The sequence below is a fragment of the Babylonia areolata genome, chromosome 2 (genome assembly GCF_041734735.1).
Source record: "Babylonia areolata isolate BAREFJ2019XMU chromosome 2, ASM4173473v1, whole genome shotgun sequence".
Lineage (NCBI taxonomy): Eukaryota > Metazoa > Mollusca > Gastropoda > Neogastropoda > Buccinidae > Babylonia > Babylonia areolata.
The window spans coordinates 28921242-28927732 of NC_134877.1; positions in this window are offsets into that span (position 1 = coordinate 28921242).

Genomic DNA, 6491 nt, shown 5'->3' on the forward strand with positions numbered 1-6491 from the left:
CAGACAAAAATATTCTGCGCGCTCAACCCGAGGTGAAGGCAACGTAAACTGAGCGAGGCTCTTAGGTACAAGATGAGATCACATGAGAGATAAGATAATGTAAAAGATAACATAAGAGATGATATACAATAGGATTAACTTTAGCAATCTCATTAAGAGAAATGACATCAGGTACGGCAGAACAAACGTATTCAAATCAAATCAAATCAAATTTCAAAAGCACTTTATCAATCCATGTGGAAATCAAGTTGTGCAGTCACATGCTCGTTGTAAACACCAACATAAGATGACCATACGCAACTTAAAAAGAGATTAAAACTAGTCAAATAAGAATTCCCAATGGCTAGCGATAGACTAAAACACCCCCACGCCCCCTCCAACACACACACACATACAAACGTTAACACAACAAGGGTATTGCACAACGATATTTAAAAAATAAAAACACTCCACAAATAAATGGCATATTTAACTAAAATCACACACACACACACACACACACACACACACACACACACACACACACACACACACACACACACACACACACACACACACACACACACACGTAGACAAGTACTCAACACACAAACATCAAACATGAATTAAAAAAAAAAAGCAATAAACACATGAACATCAATATTAACATTGATATTAAAGTAATACACACACACACTTGTTTTTGAATGCACACACACACACACACACACACACACACACACACACACACACACACACATATATATATATATATACATATATATATATATATATAATTTTGTGTGTGTGTGTAATTAATCATTACTGCAAACATATTGAAAGACACCAGCGCTATCATTGCACGCTTTCTATCTACATGTGCGGAGGAGAGGGAACAACACTGATTGTCGACCAACATTGATCACCGCCAAGCGCGTTGGGTTACGCTGCTGGTCAGGCATCTGCTTGGCAGATGTGGTGTAGCGTATATGGATTTGTCCGAACGCAGTGACGCCTCCTTGAGCTACTGATACTGATACTGATACTGATCACCGCCGTTCGTCTGTACCGTGCTTTAACGAACCGACCAAAACGGGTTATGCTTTGGTTGTGTGGGATGGAAAACTGTAGCGAGGAAGCCATTAAACAGCTTAAACACACATATACCTCCACCTCAGACTGAACAAACTCTAGGTCCACGCCCCTCCATAAAGCATCTCACATAGACAGCGCTGAAGATGATGATTACCTCTGGAAAACACCTCTGGACTGTCAAAGTATTGACGGAACATTCACTCAGACAACCTCTATTACCTACAATCCATTAAGCTAACATCTCTGGCTGCTCCACAACGTGTGTGTGTGTGTGTGTGTGTGTGTGTGTGTCCGCTGTTGTTGCCAACATTTGTGAATGTTTGGACTCCGTTCTCTGATACAATATCCGGCAGTTTCCTGTGTTTGTAAAGGGCACATACATCGAATAGCACAGATAGTCTCCACAACCACGCTCAATCACAAGCGAAGTATGTGTTTTTACTTGACATTGTCTCCTAGCCTTCGAAACTGAGACCTTGCCCCTGTTTTAGAACATACCCCAAGCAGATGACATGAACAGGCGCCACGTGTTAAAACAGCCCCCTAGCAACAGAACATAACTTGTTTTTGAACAATCGGCTCCTTGATAAAATTCTTCACTCACATTAGAGAAGAGTTTTGCCACGAAAATGAGTCCCAGCTCATCTTTATATTTCTTATATTTTATTAAAATGCGAGGTGAGCTCTCTTTGAGATACGGCAATTGCGCTATATGAGCTTACATCATTATCAGTAGTAGTAGTAGTCGTAGTAGTAGTAATTGGTGTATCTTGCCTGTCTATGAGTCTATCTTGAAGAACACACACAGGACAACAGAAGTCCTAATCCTTCATCCAAAGCGTACAGAAGATACGTTGATGGTGGTGTTTCTCTTGGGTCTCCTCTCCCAGGTGGTAGTTGTAGTAGTAGTAGTAGTAGTAGTAGTAGTAGTAGCAATTGGTGTATTTTGCCTGTCTGTAAGTCTATCATGAAGAACACACACAGGACAACAGAAGTCCTAATCCTTCATTCAAAGTGTACAGAGGATATGTTGATGGTGGTGTTTCTCTTGGGTCTCCTCTCCCAGGTGTATCGATGTAGAGGTGACGAGGGCGGCACGCGTAACAAGCCTCAGAACCATGGACAATGCGTTGTACGAGAGTCCAGCCTTGTGAACGCGTTTTCTTTTGTCCAACACACTTCACAATAAGTTAAGGCGCCACTTCAAGAAAGCAGGTGGGTTTTTTTGTTTTTTTTTAAATATATGTATAAAATGTCAAAAATCTATAAATGATATAAATGATGCAGGCTGCATTTTGGTCTGCCACAGGCCTGCCACTGAATACACAAACGGTTGTGACAAGTGCAAATACGCCGCAAACAGTTTGAAAATGCGTTCGAAATATCAATGCTTCCCGGTGACTGTGGACGGCATTTTTACGTCAGTAAACATTGAACCCACGATCTGATAGCTAGAATGGGTACTCTTCGTTCAGTTAACCATCCACAGCCTGTCATTTTGGAGGCTTTGTGGTAGGGGTGGCGTTTGAACCCACGATCTGAGAATAAGTAGAATGGTGGGGTTGGGAAAAGGAGAGGGAGGGGAGAGAAAGAGAGAGAGAGAGAGAGAGAGAGAGAGGGGGGGAGACAGAGATTGAGTCAGACTTGTAAAATAACATCAAATAAATTGACAAGGACAATATTTCTTAAGAATCATGTACAGAGAAGTACAGTATAAATGAAAGAAAATGCGGGGAAAAAACAACACTTGTACGCTATTCCCAGACGTGTCCACACGTAGTTTGCAGTTAAAACAGTACATTGTCCACAGTAATTCCCCGCCAGGATGGCAATGGAAGTCCGCCAAGGGGGGTGTAAGCACCCCAGGGTTGATTGGCTTGAGAGAGTGGCGGAAGAGGGGGGGGGGATAGATGGTAATGTAGGAATACATGGAAACAAATCAAGCTAGATCCTTAAATTAAAGCACTGATTCTAACCGAACAAGCCAAGGAGTTTTCCCAGACAACCCAAACCGTCCCTGTCTCTCACTGTTTCTCTCTCTCTCTGTCTCTCTGTCTCTGTCTCTGTTTCTGTCTCTCTCTCTCTCTCTCTCTCTCTCTCTCTCTCTCTCTCTGTCTCTCTCCACGTCACTCAGTCTCAAGCAATCAGAGAAAGTAACCGCACAGTCACTGAGAGAAAACACAAGAAACGAAATTGTATTGGTCCAGGGTAATGAGATAAGCATAGACGCGTGATGCTTCCCACCCACCTGTACCCCTTCCATACCACTGGCCCGACACCCACCCCACCACCCACACCCCGACTAGCGCTGAATGAGAGACAGAGACAGGCCGAAAGAGGGGGGGAAGATAAGATGGAGAAAGAGTGACAGACAGAGACAGATACAAAGAGAGAGAGAGAGAGAGAGGGAGAGAAACAGAAATAGGACAGAGAGAGAGAGAGAGAGACAGAGAGATACATAGAGAGAGGGAGAGACAGAGAGGTGGAGAAAGAAAGAGACATAAATAGGGAAAGAGAGAAAGACAGAGACAGACAGACAGAGGGTGGGAGAGAGATGGAGAAAGATAGAGAAAGGGGAGACAGGCGAGAGAGAGAGAGAGAGAGAGAGAGAGAGAGAGAGAGATGATTCCTCCCTCCACGTTGAGGTTTGTGAGTAGTTCGTGACTCTGTCTTTGATGTCCTCAGAGTCATGGGAACTATCTTCGATGGGACGTGGTGACACATTACCGTGTGTGTGTGTGTGTGTGTGTGTGTGTGTGTGTGTTTAGGGAAAAAGCAGGGCTGGAACTGAGTAGTATGGGGGTCTCCCAGTCTTTACTGAGTACCACAGTAAAACGATCGATGTGGCCAACGGGAGGCTTGGTCGTTGGAGTCCAGCCAGCGCGTAACGAGCCAGCTGTCACATCAAAGCAAATTATCACCAAGCGTTTATATCCCAAACTATCGTGTTAGCTGGGTCATTAGTGGTGACTCTGCAAGTAACATTGACACCACAGAAGGTGTTTACCCATTCATTTTTTGCAAAGGCGATGGTCGATTTACAGCAAACCTGGCCCAGGTTATGCTACTTTTTCTTGACGTACATGTTTGTTTGTTTTTTGATCGTGTGTTTATCTGTTGTTAATCCCAAGCCCAAGCATACGAGCTAAACAGGCAATTGTCAATAAAGTATTTAAAAGCCCCTTGACTGCCAAAGGACGTAGCACTTACGTCAATAGTGACGTCATTTATGACATCATCCAAAGCAGTGAAATATCTCTGGAAGGCTGAAAATTCACACTTTTGATCTAGGGTAGAATGTCTCCAGACCATTTTCTCAGTTTTGGGGGCTGATCGGTCTGGATATTGATTTCTGACTTTAAACAACTCTATTTCTTCTTTTCTTTCCTTTTGGCAGTCAAGGGGTTTTAATTAATGATCATTATCATTCACTGTCATTGTATAGTGAATCAGGAAAAGCACAGTTTCAGGTTCAGTTTCAGTAGCTCAAGGATGCGTCACTGCGTTCGGACAAAAATTTTTAATACGCTGCACCACATCTGCCAAGCAGATGCCTGACCAGCAGCGTAACCCAACGCGCTTAGTCAGTCCTTGAGAAAAAAAAGTAAATAAATAATAGATAAATACATAAAAAAAGAACTACTACTAATAATAATATGTATAAGGCGCAAAAACTTAAAGAAGTCAACTATAAGCGTAAGAAAAAAAAACAAAACAAAAACCCACCCTCCCTCACCAACAGCTCAGGGTCTCCTCTGGCGGTCCTCTGAAGTGCACAGACCGCGCTGGACATTTTGGTGCCGGTGTAGTATCCCAGATTGTCCCCCACCTGGAAACGCGTCCCCGGGGGACAAATTGACCGCTGGAAATGCCCCCCGTGGACTGAATTTAGCAATGATAAGATCTGATAAATATGTTGTCTGCTTCTACAGGAACGATATATCACATAACGATAACTATTAATTAGTGTCCTTGACCAGTCTTGTTTGTAACAATCCACCACACATTGTTTAAATGCTTTCAGGGAAGCTTTCTTATTTCCTATGCCACCAGTATACCAAACAAAGCAAAATCCGTAAATATATAAATGTTGCTTTACTGCGGATGTACATTTTACAGAAACGTTTCGACAGCTGGTCATCATGTGAACACTCATTTTGTAAACTTGTTTTGGAATTCAGCAACTTCCGCAATCAATACCGAAAAAAGTAAAGGAGATAACAAACATCCATGTTTTATTCCACCCGGGCCGTCAAATATGATACAGCGGGACCCCAACGAACACATTCCTTCGAACATGCGGATCATTTTCGTTGATTTGAAAAATAAAATATTTTGAACTACTGCCCACAGCCTATTACGGTTAACTGAATCAAAGCTTGTAATCAATGACTACAATATAAATTACTCTTCTTCGTGCCATGCAGACACGTTTACATCTTGTTAAACAGAGTAAAAATGTAGTATTGTGGAGCTTTTCTCCCTGAAACCTGTTTTCTCATCCACAGTTTTCCCTTCATGTTCCACCCAGTTATACAATCTTTTATTTTAGGTAAATGTAAATGCATCGCTAATGATACTCGGTAAAGATATACCTCTATAATTATCTGCATCGTTGGCATCACCCTTTCTCAGCAGTGAAGTGATGACTGAGTGTGTCCAGTCTGAAGGGAAGTAACCACTGTCAAAAGTGCTGTTCAATAATTAAGCTTGAATGGGAGCTACCACAGTGTCTGGTTCCCTGAGAACTTTACCCTACACCATCCAGACCAGCAGCCTTGTCACTTGTGAGTGTGTGTGTGTGTGTGTGTGTGTGTGTGTGTGTGTGTGTGTGTGTGTGTGTGTGTGTGTGTGTGTGTGTGACAGAGAGAGACAGACAGAGAGACAGACAGAGACAGAGACAGAGAGACAGACAGACAGACAGAGACAGAGAGAGAAGGAAGGAAGGAGAGGATGGAGAGAGGGAGAGAAAGAGAGAGAGGGGGGAGGGGGGAGTGGAGAGAGAGATTCAAGATTCAAGATTCAAAAAACTTTATTACTCAAGGATACAGATTTTAGGGATTGCCTAGTCTTCCAATCTGTCCTTGTGACAACAAAAACAGTAACGATAAGACACAACAATAATAACAACGTTAAATACTACTACTACCACTACCACTACTACCACTACTACTACTACTACTACTACTACTAATGATAATTATAATACTATTCAGCGGACCATCATCATGATTATAAAAATATAATGAAGAGAACACAGTCACACACTCTCACCCACCACCCACACACATATGCACACACTCATCCCCAAACACACACACCCTTATGCATATACATATTTGCACATATACCCACATGCATGCATATGTCTACATGTACATACAGATATGTATGCATATGCATACATAAACATAATT